At 45.9% G+C, this 18,732-nt stretch overlaps 1 protein-coding gene and 5 non-coding genes across 6 annotated transcripts in view; 3 read left to right on the top strand and 3 right to left on the bottom strand.

Annotated features, from left to right (window-relative positions):
• The window catches only part of ZBTB45 (zinc finger and BTB domain containing 45), a 500,250-nt gene that overhangs the window by 158,283 nt on the left and 323,235 nt on the right, over positions 1 to 18,732 (bottom strand). The window lies entirely within an intron of this gene.
• On the top strand, positions 261 to 333 carry TRNAR-CCU (transfer RNA arginine (anticodon CCU)). The gene has a single exon. It is a non-coding gene; the product is annotated as a tRNA-Arg (tRNA).
• Positions 1,126 to 1,208, top strand: TRNAL-CAG (transfer RNA leucine (anticodon CAG)). The gene has a single exon. It is a non-coding gene; the product is annotated as a tRNA-Leu (tRNA).
• TRNAF-GAA (transfer RNA phenylalanine (anticodon GAA)) lies at positions 14,485 to 14,557 on the bottom strand. The gene has a single exon. It is a non-coding gene; the product is annotated as a tRNA-Phe (tRNA).
• On the top strand, positions 16,008 to 16,090 carry TRNAL-CAG (transfer RNA leucine (anticodon CAG)). Its single transcript has one exon. It is a non-coding gene; the product is annotated as a tRNA-Leu (tRNA).
• Positions 16,951 to 17,023, bottom strand: TRNAF-GAA (transfer RNA phenylalanine (anticodon GAA)). The gene has a single exon. It is a non-coding gene; the product is annotated as a tRNA-Phe (tRNA).

Below are 18,732 nucleotides of genomic sequence, written 5' to 3'. Positions count from 1 at the left end.
GTATACACGTGTCTGAGCGCGGCGCTTGAAAACAGAGCCCATTGATTTCATGCCGACATACGCGCGCTTCCCATTGAAATCAATGGGCTCTGTTTTGAAGCGCTGCGCTCAGACATGTGTATACGTGTCTAAATGAGCAGCGCGCTTATGCCGTGTGAAGGAGCCCTTATTCCCAACTACAATGAAGTTAAAATGAAGGTACATAGTAAGTGAATATCATCAAAATCGTCAGACATAGTTTAAATACAAACTGCTATAAAGCCCCAGTGGCCTAATGGATAAGGCACTGGCCTCCTAAGCCAGGGATTGTGGGTTCGAGTCCCATCTGGGGTGACTTTAATTCTTGCTTTTTTTGAGGATTTAATGTCTCTTGTTATATTGCTGTATGGTCTCTATATTTTGCTAATTGCAATGCTTCTATTTTATATATAAGAATTATCTATTTCGTATAATGACAAATAGGTCTAAATTTTAATACTGTCCGGTCTGGTAGCAGTTAATAGCAGAGAATAAAGGAAGTCAGGATGGCCAATCGGTCTAAGGTGCTGTGTTCAGGTCGCATTCTCCCCTGGAGGCGTGGGTTCGAATCCCACTTCTGACATACAGCTTTCTTTGGGTTTTTTTACAACCTATTTTTATAGTTTAACCTGTTATAGTCTGTTACAGTTATGCTATAGTTATGTTTTGTTTGTTTGTTTGTTTGTTTTTTTAAACTTCATTTGCAGGGATTACCACACAGACTTTTTTTCTGTTCTTTTATGTTCTAATCTATTTTTATAGTTTACCTTGTTTTTGTCTGTTACACTTATGCTTTTTTAAAAAAAAAAAAAAAAAAAACGTCCTGGCCTCTATGGGCTTAACGCAACTGTTATGCTTGTGAACAGCCGCCTGCTCACTATCTGAGCGGGGGGGCATCAGAAACTGGTGCTTGCTTTTTTCTTTTTTTTTACATTTATTTATTTTTAAGGTTTTACTGTCTCCTGTTATATAGGTCTGTATATGTTGCTAATTGCAATGTTTAATGTTTTGTATATAAATTTGTGTAATCGATTTCAATCAATTAAAAGTAGGTCTGATTTTACTACTGCCCAGTCTGGAAAGAGTTAATTTTGAAGCTCAAGAGAAGTCAGGATGGCCGAGCGGTCTAAGGCGCTGCGTTCAGGTCGCAGTCTCCTCTGGAGGCGTGGGTTCGAATCCCACTTCTGACATAATTGTTTTTTTTATAATTACAGTCTATTGTGGTTACATATACGTAACTGTTACTTTGATAAATCTTTTAGTATGCATAATAACCTTGTATTATACATAATAACCAATAAAGGTTATTATGGTATGTAAGTTATTTTACGTACCTCTTGGCTGAAGTGGTAAATTACAAAATTTAGGAAGTACAGGATTTTCATTAGTGCTTGTAAAATAAAAAGACAATGTTCCTCAGGTGTTTTTCCCACTGATTTTAGAATTTGACACTCGCTCTTAATTAAGTTCTGGCAGCCTTCTTTACTGATCATCCCACTATTTTCCTTCTTAATCTTAAAAGAATTCAATAAACTTTCATTAAAACGAGCCTCCATTGTGTTAAAACTACTGGTATCCGTATCTAGATTACACAAGGCATCTGCACTCAATCTCAACTAACATGAACGCAATCAGATGCCATGTGCAACTAAGACAGGTTGAAACTCGCACACAGACAGGTTCAGGCTAAAGCCCCACGTTGCGGAAACAGCTTCTTTGGTTGCAGATTTTGCTGTGGTTTTTCAGAGCCAAAGCCAGGAGTAGATTGAGAAGAAGGTAGAAGTATAAGAACTTCCTATATATTTTCCATTCCTTTCCTAGCCATTCTTGGCTTTGGCTCAAAAAAACACAACAAAATGTGCAACAAAAAAAAAAAAAAGCTGTGTCTCCTCAGCCTAAAAACTGCATAGGGCCAGGGCCCCACGGGCCGGAAACGCCATGCGGGAACAACCGCGGCGTGAACGCATTTCTGGTGGGACTTACTAATCGGGCATAAGCTGTAGATAAAGTCCATGCGCATGTCGTCGTCATGTGTCTTGCACCTTTTTTTTTTTAATGTAGGTGTTGGCAATGTGCCGAATTTGTCCAAAAGGCACAACTACACAATAAATAAGGTGCAGACACAGAACACAATGGTATTTAAAGAAGCAGAAACAAGTGACTTCTCAGGGTCTGCAAAATGAAAGCGAAAAAACCGTGACCTTTTACAGTCGCAGCAAAATGGATGGGATTCTAATGAATCCCATCCCCACTTTGTGGTAAAATATGCGTAAACGCAGCGGTTTCCACAACCATCGTGGTTTTTTTAAATCATAGCATGTCAATTATACCTACGGAAATGCCTGCGGTTTCCCTATAGGTATAATAGAAGCAGAGGAAGTCTCTTTGATTCTTCTGTCAAAAGAGCTGTGGGAAGACCTGCGATGCGTTTCCGCTACGGTTTTTCTCGGTTTTTCTTTTTTGCTGTGGGACGCCACATGTGGCCTAAGCCTAAAATACAGTAGCATGAAAATGAGACATCACAATTAGAGATGAGCGAACACTAAAATGTTCGAGGTTCGAAATTCGATTCGAACAGCCGCTCAATGTTCATGTGTTCGAATGGGTTTCGAACCCCATTATAGTCTATGGGGAACAGATACTCGTTAAGGGGGAAACCCAAATCCGTGTCTGGAGGGTCACCAAGTCCACTATGACACCCCAGGAAATGATGCCAACACCTCTGGAATGACACTGGGACAGCAGGGGAAGCATGTCTGGGGGCATCTAACACACCAAAGACCCTCTATTACCCCAACATCACAGCCTAACAACTACACACTTTACACACTCAATACCACATCTCTGACAGTAGGAAAACACCTTGAAACATGTGTATTTGGCACTTGCAGTGAGGAGAGCTTGTCACCAGCAGTGAATTTGGCCCTTGTAGTAAGTTGAGGTTGGCACCAACATTTGTTTTGAAAATCAGGGTGGATTGAGCCTCTAACCAGCAGAGTTTGGGCAAATTCATGGTGGAGGGAGCCTCTAAACACCCCAGTTTGGGCAAATTCATGGTGGAGGGAGCCTCTAAAAACCCCAGTTTGGACCAATTCATGGTGGAGGGAGCCTCTAACCAGCCCAGTGTGGGCAAATTCATGGTGGAGGGAGCCTCTAAAAAACCCAGTTTGGACCAATTCATGGTGGAGGGAGCCTCTAACCAGCCCAGTTTGGGCAAATTCATGGTGGAGGGAGCCTCTAAAAAACCCAGTTTGGACCAATTCATGGTGGAGGGAGCCTCTAACCAGCCCAGTTTGGGCAAATTCATGGTGGAGGGAGCCTCTAAAAAACCCAGTTTGGACCAATTCATGGTGGAGGGAGCCTCTAACCAGCCCAGTTTGGGCAAATTCATGGTGGAGGGAGCCTCTAAAAAACCCAGTTTGGACCAATTCATGGTGGAGGGAGCCTCTAACCAGCCCAGTTTGGGCAAATTCATGGTGGAGGGAGCCTCTAAACAGCCCAGTTTGGGCAAATTCATGGTGGAGGGAGCCTCTAACCAGCCCAGTTTGGACCAATTAATGGTGGAGGGAGCCTCTAACCAGCCCAGTTTGGACCAATTAATGGTGGAGGGAGCCTCTAACCAGCCCAGTTTGGACCAATTAAAGGTGGAGGGAGCCTCTAACCAGCCCAGTTTGGACCAATTAATGGTGGAGGGAGCCTCTAACCACCCCAGTTTGGACCAATTCATGGTGGAGGGAGCCTCTAAACAGCCAAGTTTGGACCAATTCATGGTGGAGGGAGCCTCTAAAAACCCCAGTTTGGACCAATTCATGGTGGAGGGAGCCTCTAACCAGCCCAGTTTGGGCAAATTCATGGTGGAGGGAGCCTCTAAACAGCCCAGTTTGGGCAAATTCATGGTGGAGGGAGCCTCTAACCAGCCCAGTTTGGACCAATTAATGGTGGAGGGAGCCGCTAAACAGCCCAGTTTGGACCAATTCATGGTGGAGGGAGCCTCTAAAAACCCCAGTTTGGACCAATTCATGGTGGAGGGAGCCTCTAAAAAACCCAGTTTGGACCAATTCATGGTGGAGGGAGCCTCTAACCAGCCCAGTTTGGACCAATTCATGGTGGAGGGAGCCTCTAACCAGCCCAGTTTGGACCAATTCATGGTGGAGGGAGCCTCTAAAAACCCCAGTTTGGACCAATTCATGGTGGAGGGAGCCTCTAAAAACCCCAGTTTGGACCAATTCATGGTGGAGGGAGCCTCTAAACAGCCCAGTTTGGACCAATTCATGGTGGAGGGAGCCTCTAAAAACCCCAATTTGGACCAATTCATGGTGGAGGGAGCCTCTAACCAGCCCAGTTTGGACCAATTCATGGTGGAGGGAGCCTCTAACCAGCCCAGTTTGGGCAAATTCATGGTGGAGGGAGCCTCTAAAAACCCCAATTTGGACCAATTCATGGTGGAGGGAGCCTCTAAACAGCCCAGTTTTGGCAAATTCATGGTGGAGGGAGCCTCTAAAAACCCCAGTTTGGACCAATTTTCATGGTGGAGGGAGCCTCTAACCAGCCCAGTTTGGGCAAATTCATGGTGGAGGGAGCCTCTAACCAGCAGAGTTGGTGGAAATCAGGGTGGAGGGAGCCTCTAACCAGCAGAGTTGGGGGAAATCATGTTGGAGGGAGCCTAGTATTAGCAGAATTGTGCAACGCTTATGGTGGATGAGTATGAGGATGCGGAGGAATTGGAGAGGTTGAGTACAGACATGGAGTTTCATGTTGGGGTGCTTTACACAGGTGGGCACAAAAATGAAGGCTCTATCCAGTGGTGGTTCATTTTTATCAAAGTGAGCCGGTCGGCACTCTCAGCTGACAGACGGGTGCGCTTGTCAGTGATGATGCCACCGGCTGCACTGAACACCCTCTCAGATAGGACGCTGGCGGCAGGACAGGACAGCACCTCCAAGGCATATAGGGCAAGTTCAAGCCACAGGTCCAACTTCGACACCCAATACGTGTAGGGCGCAGAGGGGTCGGAGAGGACAGGGCTGTGGTCGGAAAGGTATTCCCGCAACATGCGCCTATACTTCTCACGCCTGGTGACACTAGGACCCTCCGTGGCGGCACTTTGGCGAGGGGGTGCCATCAAGGTGTCCCAGACCTTAGACAGTGTGCCCCTCGTTTGTGTGGACCGGTGAGAACTTGGTTGCCTACTGGAGGAACTGCCCTCCCTGCCGCCAACGTCACATGCTGGAAACATCTCCATCATATTCTGCACCAATTGCCTGTGGCAAGCATTGATGCGATTGGCCCTCCCCTCTACCGGAATAAAAGACGAGATGTTGTTTTTATACCGGGGGTCAAGGATAGCAAAGATCCAGTACTGGTTGTCCTCCATGATTTTGACAATACGCTTGTCGGTTGTAAAGCACCCCAACATGAACTCAGCCATGTCTGCCACAGTGTTAGTTGGCATGACTCCTCTGGCCCCACCGGAAAGTTCAATCTCCATTTCCTCCTCATCCTCCATGTCTACCCATCCGCGCTGCAACAATGGGACGATTCGAAGTTGCCCGGAAGCCTCCTGTATCACCATCACATCATCGGACAACTCTTCTTCCTCCTCCTCCTCCTCCTCCTCCTCCTCCATTAAACGCAGTGAAGCGGACAGATGTGTGGACCTACTCTCCAGCTGTGACGGATCGGATGCTATCCCTAACTCCTCTGTGTGATCTGAGTTATCCCTGATGTCAATCAGGGATTCTCTCAGAACACACAAGAGCGGGATTGTAAGGCTCACCATCGCATCCTCAGAGCTCACCCTCCTTGTGGACTCCTCAAAGACCCGTAGGATGTCACAAAGGTCTCTCATCCATGGCCACTCATGGATGTGAAACTGAGGCAGCTGACTTTGTGGCACCCTAGGGTTTTGTAGCTGGTATTCCATCAAAGGTCTCTGCTGCTCAACCACTCTATTCAACATCTGAAACGTTGAGTTCCAGCGTGTGGGGACGTCGCACAAAAGCCGGTGTTGTGGCACATGCAGGCGTTGCTGGAGAGATTTTAAGCTAGCAGCGGCTACTGTCGACTTGCGAAAGTGGGCGCACATGCGCCGCACTTTCACCAGTAGCTCTGGAACATTGGGGTAGCTCTTTAGGAAACGTTGCACCACTAGGTTGAAGACGTGGGCCAGGCATGGAACATGTTGGAGTCCGGCAAGCTCCAGAGCTGCTACCAGGTTCCGGCCGTTATCACAAACGACCATGCCTGGGCCCAGGTGCAGCGGCTCAAACCATATTGCCGTCTCATCGAGGAGGGCATCCCTCACCTCGGAGGCAGTGTGCTGTCTGTCCCCCAAGCTGATCAGCTTCAGCACAGCCTGCTGACGTCTACCAACGCCAGTGCTGCAACGTTTCCAACTCGTAGCTGGGGTCAATCTAACAGCGGAGGAGGAGGCGGTGGCGGAGGAGGAGGCGGTAGAGGAGGAGGAGGAGGGGGGTGTTCTTCTCGTGTCCCTGCCAGGAATGTTAGGCGGGGAGACGAGGTACACCGGGCCAGTTTGGGAAGCAGTCCCAGCCTCAACTACATTCACCCAGTATGCCGTCAGTGAAATGTAGCGTCCCTGTCCGCATGCACTTGTCCACGCGTCGGTGGTCAAGTGGACCTTTGTGCAAAGCGCGGAACTAAGGGCCCGCCTGATGTTGAGTGACACGTGCTGGTGCAAGGCGGGGACGGCACACCGGGAGAAGTAGTGACGGCTAGGGACGGCATAGCGAGGTGCCGCAGTTGCCATCAGGTCCAGGAAGGCGGGAGTTTCAACAAGCCGGAACGCCAACATCTCCTGGGCCAGCAGTTTAGCGATGTTGGCGTTCAAGGCTTGCGCGTGTGGGTGGTTAGCAGTGTATTTCTGCCGCCGCTCCAATGTCTGAGAGATGGTGGGTTGTTGTAAAGAAACGCCTGATGGTGCCTTTGATGGTGCAGGAGAAGGAGATAAGACAGGACCAGGGGAGGATGAGGTAGAAGTCAACAAAGTGGCGGAGGCAGATGAAGTGGTGTCCTGGCTCATCCTCTGGAGTGCATCGCCAGCACAGTCAGCAGTGGCAGTGGCAGAGGCAGAGGCAGTGGCAGAGGCAGTGGCAGTGGCGTGAACGGCAGGCGGCCTTTGTCCTGCCGTTGCTGCCTGCCACTGATTCCAGTGCTTGGATTCCAAATGACGGCGCATTGAAGTGGTGGACAGGTTGCTCTTCTCAGAGCCCCTAATCAATTTCGAGAGGCAAATTGTGCAGACAACACTATATCTGTCCTCGGCGCATTCCTTGAAAAAACTCCACACCTTCGAGAAACGTGCCCTCGAGGTGGGAGTTTTTCGGGGCTGGGTACGAACTGGAACATCTTGGGAGATTCCGGGTGTGGCCTGGCTTCGCCTAAGCTGCTGACCTCTGCCTCTGCCTCTAGCTACCCTTTTTGGTGCTGCACCTGCCTCAACATCCACACTACTTTCCCCGCTTGACATCCCCCCTGTCCAGGTCGGGTCAGTGTCCTCATCATCCACCACTTCCTCTTCCAACTCCTGTCTCATCTCCTCCTCCCGCACAATGCGCCGGTCAACTGGATGCCCTGACGGCAACTGCGTCACATCATCGTCGATGAGGGTGGGTTGCTGGTCATCCACCACCAAATCGAACGGAGATGGAGGAGACTCTAGTGTTTGAGCATCTGGACACAGATGCTCCTCTGTTAGGTTCGTGGAATCGTGACGTGGAGAGGCAGGTTGAGGGACAATGAAAGGAGCGGAGAACAGCTCTGGGGAGCAGGGACAGTTTGGGTTATTGTTCTGTAAAGCTTCGGAATTTTGGGAGGAAGGAAGACAAGACTGTTGGGTAATAGGAGGAGAGGAGGCAGAGTCTGACTGGCTGCTGGACAATGTGCTGTAAGCGTTCTCTGACAGCCATTGCAAGACCTGTTCCTGGTTCTCGGGCCTACTAAGGTTTGTACCCTGCAGTTTAGTTAATGTGGCAAGCAACCCTGGCACTGTGGAGTGGCGCAATGCTTGCTGCCCCACAGGAGTAGGCACGGGACGCCCTGTGGCTTCACTGCTACCTTGCTCCCCAGAACCATTCCCCCGACCTCGCCCACGGCCTCGTCCACGTCCCTTTCCGGGAGCCTTGCGCATTTTGAATTCCTAGTTAGAAATTGGCACTGTATACCAGTAGTAAAAATTGTGGGTGCACGTAACCCCAATATATTCTTTGAATTCCCAGTCAGAAACTGGCACTATATGGCAGTAGCAAGAAATGAGGGTATTTGTATTCCCAATATATTCTTTGAATTCCCAGTCAGACAATGGCACTGTATACCAGTAGTAAAAATTGTGGGTGCACGTAACCCCAATATATTCTTTGAATTCCCAGTCAGACACTGGCACTATATGGCAGTAGCAAGAAATGAGGGTATTTGTATTCCCAATATATTCTTTGAATTCCCAGTCAGACAATGGCACTGTATACCAGTAGTAAAAATTGTGGATGCACGTAACCCCAATATATTCTTTGAATTACCAGTCAGAAACTGGCACTATATGGCAGTAGCAAGAAATGAGGGTATTTGTATTCCCAATATATTCTTTGAATTCCCAGTCAGACAATGGCACTGTATACCAGTAGTAAAAATTGTGGGTGCACGTAACCCCAATATATTCTTTGAATTACCAGTCAGAAACTGGCACTATATGGCAGTAGCAAGAAATGAGGGTATTTGTATTCCCAATATATTCTTTGAATTCCCAGTCAGACAATGGCACTGTATACCAGTAGTAAAAATTGTGGGTGCACGTAACCCCAATATATTCTTTGAATTACCAGTCAGAAACTGGCACTATATGGCAGTAGCAAGAAATGAGGGTATTTGTATTCCCAATATATTCTTTGAATTCCCAGTCAGACAATGGCACTGTATACCAGTAGTAAAAATTGTGGGTGCACGTAACCCCAATATATTCTTTGAATTCCCAGTCAGACACTGGCACTATATGGCAGTAGCAAGAAATGAGGGTATTTGTATTCCCAATATATTCTTTGAATTCCCAGTCAGACAATGGCACTGTATACCAGTAGTAAAAATTGTGGGTGCACGTAACCCCAATATATTCTTTGAATTCCCAGTCAGACAATGGCACTATATGGCAGTAGCAAGAAATGAGGGTATTTATAACCCCAATATATTCTTTGAATTCCCAGTCAGACAATGGCACTGTATACCAGTAGTAAAAATTGTGGGTGCACGTAACCCCAATATATTCTTTGAATTCCCAGTCAGACACTGGCACTATATGGCAGTAGCAAGAAATGAGGGTATTTGTATTCCCAATATATTCTTTGAATTCCCAGTCAGACAATGGCACTGTATACCAGTAGTAAAAATTGTGGGTGCACGTAACCACAATATATTCTTTGAATTACCAGTCAGAAACTGGCACTATATGGCAGTAGCAAGAAATGAGGGTATTTATAACCCCAATATATTCTTTGAATTCCCAGTCAGACAATGGCACTGTATACCAGTAGTAAAAATTGTGGGTGCACGTAACCCCAATATATTCTTTGAATTACCAGTCAGAAACTGGCACTATATGGCAGTAGCAAGAAATGAGGGTATTTGTATTCCCAATATATTCTTTGAATTCCCAGTCAGACAATGGCACTGTATACCAGTAGTAAAAATTGTGGGTGCACGTAACCCCAATATATTCTTTGAATTACCAGTCAGAAACTGGCACTATATGGCAGTAGCAAGAAATGAGGGTATTTGTATTCCCAATATATTCTTTGAATTCCCAGTCAGACAATGGCACTGTATACCAGTAGTAAAAATTGTGGGTGCACGTAACCCCAATATATTCTTTGAATTCCCAGTCAGACACTGGCACTATATGGCAGTAGCAAGAAATGAGGGTATTTGTATTCCCAATATATTCTTTGAATTCCCAGTCAGACAATGGCACTGTATACCAGTAGTAAAAATTGTGGGTGCACGTAACCCCAATATATTCTTTGAATTCCCAGTCAGACACTGGCACTATATGGCAGTAGCAAGAAATGAGGGTATTTATAACCCCAATATATTCTTTGAATTCCCAGTCAGACAATGGCACTGTATACCAGTAGTAAAAATTGTGGGTGCACGTAACCCCAATATATTCTTTGAATTCCCAGTCAGACACTGGCACTATATGGCAGTAGCAAGAAATGAGGGTATTTGTATTCCCAATATATTCTTTGAATTCCCAGTCAGACAATGGCACTGTATACCAGTAGTAAAAATTGTGGGTGCACGTAACCCCAATATATTCTTTGAATTACCAGTCAGAAACTGGCACTATATGGCAGTAGCAAGAAATGAGGGTATTTATAACCCCAATATATTCTTTGAATTCCCAGTCAGACAATGGCACTGTATACCAGTAGTAAAAATTGTGGGTGTATATAGCCCCAATTCTATTGCTAGGGGACTTGCAGGGTATTTCTGGGGTGAAGGTGGGGGGGGCACACCGTTGGAACGGGTATCGGGGTATATATCGGGTATACGGGAATACACTGACAGTGTATTCCATTCAGGATCCTGGGAAAGCTGGGTTGCGGCGATTGAGCCCGTCAGTGCCACGTTACACTGACAAGCTTCTCCCTGGAATTTAGCTCTTACAAGAGCTGTTGTGGTTGTCTTCTCCTTCCTATCCTAGCCTGTCCCTGCCTACCCAGAATCTAAGCCCTAGCTAGCTGGACGGAAACCTCCGTCCTCGGTGAATTGCAAGCTCAGAATGACGCGAACCTGGGCAGCGCTGTTCTTTTAAATTAGAGGTCACATGTTTTCGGCAGCCAATGGGTTTTGCCTACTTTTCTCAACGTCACCGGTGTCGTAGTTCCTGTCCCACCTACCCTGCGCTGTTATTGGAGCAAAAAAGGCGCCAGGGAAGGTGGGAGGGGAATCGAGTAATGGCGCACTTTACCACGCGGTGTTCGATTCGATTCGAACATGCCGAACAGCCTAATATCCGATCGAACATGAGTTCGATAGAACACTGTTCGCTCATCTCTAATCACAATCAAAGCAACATAAATATACACTAGACACCATGACCAAACATTACAGGTACAGAACATAAATCCTCAGCATATAAACAGCACGAGGTACGCCTGAGTAAGCGCCCAGTCTAAAGCTGGCCATACATGTTAGATTTTAGGCTGTCATCGCTTGTCTCAAATGAACGGTAGTTGGTTGGTCGTACAACCAACTCTCCCAAACACATGAACAACCACAATGAGTCAGATTTTGGTTCTGACCAACGTTAATTGTTGGTTGACTGTATGTGACACGCTGTCGTGGGTTTATGCAGGAACAAAGAGCAGGCAGTCTAAAATCTGCCACTTGAGATAATCTAATGTGTATGGCCAGCTTAGGTCTTGCACCTTAAGCCATACATGTGGAAGGTGGCGACTATCTCTCTGCTGTCTCAAATATCATGTCCTCACTCTATCTGAAACTAAATCTCTCCAAGACTGAACTACTACTGTTTCCACCATCTAACAGATCTGTCCCTGATATATCCATTGTAGTCTCAGGCCTTACTATGACTCCTAAGCAGCAGGCCCGCTGCCTCAAGGTCATGTTTGACGCAGACCTTTCCTTCACCCCTCATATTGAATCACTCACACGCAGGGCCGCCATCAGGAATTTTGGGGCCCCATACAGCCTAAGTGTCTGCCCCCCCCCCCCCCCCCGCCATTTTAAAACGACCTTATTTTGCGACACACCAATTCTGTATTACATTTCCTTTTATTTAGCAGCATTACAAGGCTTAATCAGATTCTATTTGCAGGTAAAATCTGCTCCGTGTGACAGCGCCTATAGAGAGCCAACACCATCTATAAGAGCCCTCCTAATAAATCCTCAGGGCTTATTCACATTGCGTTTTTGGCCTTCCTTGCCGGGATACGTTGTTAACCAGTCAAAATCAGCTGTCAACTTATCCCTGCAAGAAGAACTGGCCATTAAAAAAAAAGGGGGGGCCTGCAGTTCTCCGTGCAGGGATAAGTGGGGAGCTGATTGTGACTGGTTACCAACGTATCCCGGCAAGGGAGGCCAAAAACGCAACGTGAATACTCCTTTACAGTGAAAGTCCCACCCCCAAACAGGCTGCTATGCTAGTAACATAGCCTACATCATTATTATTCTCCAGCTAAAAACTTATATATTATATATTATTGCCCCAGTTCCCTCTCCGCAGTGCCGCACACCCGATGTCCCAACAATCCCCCCCCCCCCCCGTCCACCCTCTAACATCTTTCCATTGCCCCCTGTACCCATACCTCCCAACTGTTGAAGAACCAAAAGAGGGATAAAATGTGCGGCGCGCTTTAGCTCCACCCACTGTTATGTTGACTCCGCCCACTCATTAATTTTTCATGTGCCCGCACACTGTATAATCCTCCTACAGTCACCCGTAAATTATATGTCCCCCTTCCGTCTCTCCCCCAGCTTCATATACACCCTTCATCTGCCCCCAGATTCATGTCCCCTCCATCTCTGCCCCCAGATTCATGTCCCCTCCATCTCTGCCCCCAGATCCATGTCCCCTCCATTTCTGCCCACAGATTCATGTCCCCACATCTCTGCCCCCAGATTCATGTCCCCCCATCTCTGCCCCCAGATTCATGTCCCCTCCATCTCTGCCCCCAGATTCATGTCCCCTCCATCTCTGCCCCCAGATTCATGTCTCCACATCTCTGCCCCCAGATTCATGTCTCCACATCTCTGCCCCCAGATTCATGCCCCCCATCTCTGCCCCCAGATTCATGTTCCCTCCATCTCTGCCCTCAGATTCATGTCCCTCCATCTCTGCCCCCAGTGTCATGCCGTCCTCTCCATCTCTGCCCCCAGATTCATGTCCCTCCATCTCTGCCCCCAGTGTCATGCCGTCCTCTCCTTCATCTGCCCCCAGTTTCACGTTCCACATAATCCACATTACACTTACCTTTTCCTCGTTCCCCCGCTGCTTTCTGCGCGCCTCTTTCTCTTACTGGCGCACAGTTCTAGACGCGATGTGACGTCATCACATCGCGTCTACACTGCCGGGTAGCCGGCGGCAGCGGCGAAGTGAGGAGCCGACACAGGTCAGCTCCTCGCTTCAGCGGCTGAAGCGAGCTGACCTGTGCCAGCTCCTCGCTTCGCCGCTGCCGCCTCTCTCGCTGACACATATGCGGCCAGTCGCATATGTGTCAGCGAGAGAGGCCGCAGCGCCGAAGCGAGGAGCTGACGTGTGCCAGCTCCTCGCTTCAGCCGCGTATGTGTTCAACTCAGATCTGCGTCCTCTGGACGCAGATTTGAGTTGAAACAAGCAGGACATACAATGACTGCTGCCGGCGCCAGGGGGCCCGGGCCCCCCCCCCATTTTTAAATTTGGCCGGGCCCCTGACGCCAGTAGCAGTAGTACTGGCCTATCGGCGGCCCTGCTCGCACGTTCATGTCACCTCCACCTCAAAAATATCTCCAGAATACGCCCTTTCCTTACCAGAGATACACTAAAGACACTTATTGTCTCTCTGATTCATTCTCGCCTTGACTACTGTAACTCCTTACTTATCGGTCTTCCCCTCACTAAACTCTCCCCTCTACAATCTATTCTGAATGCAGCGGCCAGGCTCATCTATCAGTCTAGACGCTACAGCGATGACTCGGGTCTGTGCCAGTCGCTACATTGGCTGCCCATTCAATATAGAATAAAATATAAAGTTATCCCCCTCATCCACAAGGCTCTCCATAATGTCGCACCTTCATACATTTCCTCCCTCATTATTATTATTTATTTATATAGCACCATTAATTCCATGGTGCTTTACATTAGGGAGTTACATACAATACACATAATATACAGGGAGATATAATGCTAATAATGACCGACTGGCACAGTGGGGTAGAGGGCCCTGCCCGTGAGGGCTTACAATCTATGAGGGAAGGGGGGTAGAGACAGAAGGAGAGGGGGAGACTGTATAGATGGTGGTGCGGTGATAGTGTTATTGGAGGTTGTAGGCCTTCCTGAATAGGTGAGTCTTCAGGGCCTTCTTGAAGCCTGTGATTGTGGGGGTCAGTCTTATATGTCGTGGTAAGGAGTACTAGAGTGTGGGGGATTCTTTCTAGGGTATATTGAAATATAAGGGCCCCAGTGGCCTAATGGATAAGGCACTGGCCTCTTAAGCCAGGGATTGTGGGGTCGAGTCCCATCTGGGGTGGTTACTCTTTTTGTTGACTTTCTTGATAATGGCAATATTTATACTAAGAAGTTACTTATATATTAACTACAAGTATCTCTGAGCTTACTCAGCTGCTAACTGGCCTGGAAGGTGTTAAGTGAACTGCAAGCGTTCCAGATAAGTTATTTAGGTTCATACACTTCAGTTGAAGCATTTTGCAATTTAAACAGTGAAGAAAACTTGAACCTGCCGAAACCCGGGATCGAACCAGGGACCTTTAGATCTTCAGTCTAACGCTCTCCCAACTGAGCTATTTCGGCTACTTTGGTGCTGGAGTGAAAGTGAATCTTGAAATCTCAAGATCGGCTCAACCCTAGTCTGGAGACACATAGTTTATCAGTGAAAAAACAGACTACACATATATAAAGGCCTAACACAACAGTATGTGGATGATCCCCTTTGTTGTTTACATTGCACCTCTTGTGTGTAGGACTCTGTATTACTAATGATGTTCCCCTCCCAAAACAGGTGTAAAAGGTCTTGGAAGATTAACATACCTTAGCAGTTGAGTAGGTACTGTATGGTTGATGGGCTGGTTGACCAAGTATCTATGGTAAGAGGTTGATCTTAGACATGTACTTAATGTTCTCTCACTCTTTAGCCTGCTACGTCTTTCTAAATGCAAACAAATAATGGGGTTTAATTATCAAATGCGCCTCTTTTTGTTGAAAGTTGCGCCCTTTTCATTTCTGGTGGGACTTACCAATCGGGCATAAGCTGTAGATAAAGTGCATGTCGTCGTCATCATGTGTCTTGCACCTTTTTTTTTTTTTTTTAATAAATATAGGTGTTGGCATGTGAATTTGTCCAAAAAGCTACACAATAAATAAGGTGCAGACACAGAACACAATGGTATTTAAAGAAGCAGAAACAAGTGACTTCTCAGGGTCTGCAAAATGAAAGCCAAAAAAACGTGACCTTTTACAGTCGCAGCAAAATGGATGGGATTCTAATGAATCCCATCCCCACTTTGTGGTAAGATATGCGTAAACGCAGCGGTTTCCACAACCATTGTGGTTTTTTAAATCATAGCATGTCAATTATACCTATGGAAATGTCTGCGGTTTCCCTATAGGTATAATAGAAGCAGAGGAAGTCTCTTTGATTCTTCTGTCAAAAGCGCTGTGGGAAGACCTGCGAGTCGTTTCCGCTACGGTTTTTCTCGCAGCGCATTTTTGCTGTTGGACGCCACATGTGGCCTAAGCTTAAAATACAGTAGTTGCATGAAAATGAGACATCACAATCAAAGCAACATAAATATACAGTAGACACCGTGATGAAACATTACAGGTACAGAACATAAATCCTCAGCATATAAACAGCACGAGGTACGCCTGAGCAAGCGCCCAGTCTAAAGCTGGCCATACATGTTAGATTTAGGCTGTCATCGCTTATCTCAAATGAACGGTAGTTGGTTGGTCGTACAACCAACTCTCCCAAACACATGAACAACCACAATGAGTCAGATTTTGGTTCTGACCAACTTTAGTTGATGGTTGACTGTATGTGACACGCTGTCGTGGGTTTATGCAGGAACAAAGAGCAGGCAGTCTAAAATCTGCCACTTGAGATAATCTAATGTGTGTGGCCAGCTTAGGTCTTGCACCTTAAGCCATACATGTGGAAGGTGGTATACAACTGTATATGTTGCAGGTCTTACTGATATGAAAATTGGTCTGGAAGGATTTAATGGACAAAGCATTGTAGGAAGTCAGGATGGCCGAGCGGTCTAAGGCGCTGCGTTCAGGTCGCAGTCTCCTCTGGAGGCGTGGGTTCGAATCCCACTTCTGACAGAACATTTTTTACTATATGCTATATCAAGGATCCTCAAACTTTTTAAAACAGGGCCAGTTCACTGTCCCTCAGACTATTGGAGGGCCGAAATATACTTTAAAAAAAAATGTATTGAGGTTAACCTTTTTTTTTGTTTAAAATTTGTTGAGTTATTTTACATTGCTCATATCATCACTCAGTTGATGAGTTCGTAACAAAAATTTTAAATTATTTTGCAGTTCAAATGGGTGAAAAGTAAAACTTCCCAAAACCCAGGATCAACCCACTGACCTTCAGATCTTGAGTCTAACGCTCTTCCAACAGAGCTATTTTGGCTATGTGCTATAGATAGTAGGTAGGTTGATTTGGGGGCTTTATAGTGACAGCGTACTGTACTAGCCCATAAATATGTCTCTTTTAAAAAAAAAAAAAAAAAAAAAAAAAACAGCAACATGCAGTGAGTATATATTGGAGACTCTGAAGATAATTAGAAGGAATTGTAGCAAAATTTAGCCTTTTTTTAATTTTTTTTTTTTAAACCTCAGATCACATACAAATTATCACATCTGATTCTTGCTAGGGCACATTGCAGTCCATGGGCCCCAGTGGCCTAATGGATAAGGCACTGGCCTCCTAAGCCAGGGATTGTGGGTTTCAGTCCCATCTGGGGTGGTTCCATTTTTTGTTGATTTTCTTGATAATGGCAATATTTATACTAACAAGTTACTTATGCATTAACTACAAGTATCTCTGAGCTTACTCAGCTGCTAACTGGCCTGGAAGGTGTTAAGTGAACTGCAAGCGTTCCAGATAAGTTATGTACGTTCATACTCTTTAGTTGAAGCATTCTGCAATTGAAACAGTGAAGAAAATTTGAACCTGCCGAAACCCGGGATCGAACCAGGGACCTTTAGATCTTCAGTCTAACGCTCTCCCAACTGAGCTATTTCGGCTACTTGAGCAAGACTGGAGTGAAAGGGTATTGGTGCATAAGTATATTGGGGCAAAGACTATGTTATTACACCCCTTCCATGGCCCCTGGTTATTATTCTCTGGGGACTTGAGTCTTAATTCTGCATCATCTTTAGGCTTAGTTCACACGTAAATAACGTGTGGCTTATTTTGGCACCAGAAAAAAACGCTTCCTAATTAGGAAATGGTTTTTTGACCTTGGCACGCTTTTTGTGGAGCTTTTTTTGTTGTTGTAAAAACCGCTTTCAGGCGGTTTTCCCATCCTTTAAGAGAACGGGCTGCAAAAAACGTGTTGCGTTTTTTACCACACTTTTTTTGTAAAAAAAAATGATCGAGAACGGAATTCAGATCTGATTGATCAACCCTAGTTACCTGCACAGAACCGCTGCCACATTCTGGAGCTCCGAGCCGTCGTTCTCTGTCCTCTCCCCTCTCATTGACACGCCGGCAGAGCGCCGTGTGCACTCCCGCCTCCCTAGGCTAGAGTCCTGGCCTCTAGGGGCTTAATGCAACTATTATGCCCGTGTCCGGCCTCCTGCTCATTATCTGAAGGGGGGGCATCAGAAACTGGTGCTTGTTTTTTTTCTTTTTTTTTTTTCTTTTTTTTATATTTATTTATTTTTAAGGTTTTACTGTCTCCTGTTATATAGGTCTGTATATGTTGCTAATTGCAATGTTTAATGTTTTGTATATAAATTTGTGTAATCTATTTCAATCAATTACAAGTAGGTCTGATTTTACTACTGCCCAGTCTGGAAAGAGTTAATTTTGAAGCTCAAGAGAAGCAGGATGGCCGAGCGGTCTAAGGCGCTGCGTTCAGGTCACAGTCTCCTCTGGAGGCGTAGGTTCGAATCCCGCTTCTGACATGATAAGTTTTTTTTATAATTACAGTCTATTGTGGTTACATATATGTTACTGTTACTTTGATAAATGTTTTAGTATGCATAATAACCTTGTATTATACATAATAACCAATAAAGGTTATTATGGTATGTAAGTTATTTTACGTACCTCTTGGCTGAAGTGGTAAATTACAAAATTTAGGAAGTACAGGATTTTCATTAGTGCTTGTGAAATAAAAAGACAATGTTCCTCAGGTGTTTTTCCCACTGATTTTAGAATTTGACACTCTCACTTAATTAAGTTCTGGCAGCCTTCTTTACTCATCATCCCACTAATTTCCTTCTTATTCTTAAAAGAATTCAATAAACTTTCATTAAAACGAGCCTCCATTAAAACTACTGGTATCCATATCTAGATTACACAAGGCATCTGCATTCAATCTCAACTGACATGAACGCAATCAGATGCCATGTGCAACTAAGACAGGTTGAAACTCGCACACAGACAGGTTCAGGCTAAAGCCCCACGTTGCGGAAACACAGCTTCTTTGGTTGCAGATTTTGCTGCGGTTTTTTGAGCCAAAGCCAGGAGTGGATTGAGAAGAAGGTAGAAGTATAAGAACTTCCTATATATTTTCCATTCCTTTCCTAGCCATTCTTGGCTTTGGCTCAAAAAAAAACGCAACAAAATGTGCAACAAAAAAAAAAAGGCTGCATTTCCTCAGCCTAAAAACTGCATAGGGCCAGGGCCCCACACACCATGCGGGAACAACCGCGGCGTAAACGCATTTCTGGTGGGACTTACTAATCGGGCATAAGCTGTAGATAAAGTCCATGCGCATGTCGTC

This window comes from Leptodactylus fuscus, chromosome 6, assembly GCF_031893055.1.
Source record: "Leptodactylus fuscus isolate aLepFus1 chromosome 6, aLepFus1.hap2, whole genome shotgun sequence".
NCBI classification, from domain to species: domain Eukaryota; kingdom Metazoa; phylum Chordata; class Amphibia; order Anura; family Leptodactylidae; genus Leptodactylus; species Leptodactylus fuscus.
Note: the sequence above shows the minus strand (reverse complement) of the source record. Positions and strands in the feature narration are given on the sequence as shown.